This window comes from Schistosoma mansoni, chromosome 2, assembly GCF_000237925.1.
Source record: "Schistosoma mansoni strain Puerto Rico chromosome 2, complete genome".
NCBI classification, from domain to species: domain Eukaryota; kingdom Metazoa; phylum Platyhelminthes; class Trematoda; order Strigeidida; family Schistosomatidae; genus Schistosoma; species Schistosoma mansoni.
Window position 1 is genome coordinate 24571073 of NC_031496.1, and position 972 is coordinate 24572044.

Genomic DNA, 972 nt, shown 5'->3' on the forward strand with positions numbered 1-972 from the left:
ATTATTTCATTACTTAGACAGACTCAAGCGAGCATCAAGGTGTGAATCAACAGCGCAATACAAAATTATCATCTTCATACCAGTTACAAAGTAAATGCGTGATATGAAACCGACCATAAGTACACTGTACTAGGTGAGGATGGCAAATCGACTGATGAAGTAGTGAAATTTCATCATTTGAGATGGCTGGGATAGGTGTTACGTATTCCCAACCACTGACTGCCCCGACGTGCGATGTTTTATGGTGTAGGAGTAGGTTGGAAGAAAGCTAGGGGCAGCCAGGCCAAAACGTGGCACAAGTCCATGAAGTCACTGACAAGTGGACTGAGCCATGTTGGTAGGTGTAGATTACCTGGTTGGGATTCGCGAGATGATAGCAATCGATGGTTAGAGATCTTGAATGAGGCCATAAAATATCCTCCACTTGAACGACTGATATTGTTACCCAGGATTGACGTAATAATAAATATATTTTTAATAATTGAGATGATCAGTCAATTGAAGCTAGACCATCATGGAAAACCTGGAAGCACTAAACGAACGTTTCGTCCTAAGTACGTAAGTGACCTACATCAAATCACAAAACGTCTGAAACACAATTTTTCTACCTAACGATATGTAACAATAATATATTTATCATTAACTTTCTACCAAATGCTCATTTTATTTAAAACTGTCGAGTCCAACCTTGGCAAGCATTGCTTACTCACAATTGATTGATCACTGGGTGGTAATCAATGTCATGCGTGTCAAGTCCTTATTAGTGCTGATCGAATACTATCCATCAAGTTGCAATGTAATCACTAGTCTAGGTGGCTCGACACTGAGTGCACCATGTTGAGATAAGATGGTGGTTGGAGGTGGTCAACAGGAAACCCTGAACCCGGGTTTCCGTGCTACTTGGCACTCATCAGCAAGGTGTACCTTTAATCTTGAGGGAACTGATGCTCCCTGATGGATTCGATCCCGTGT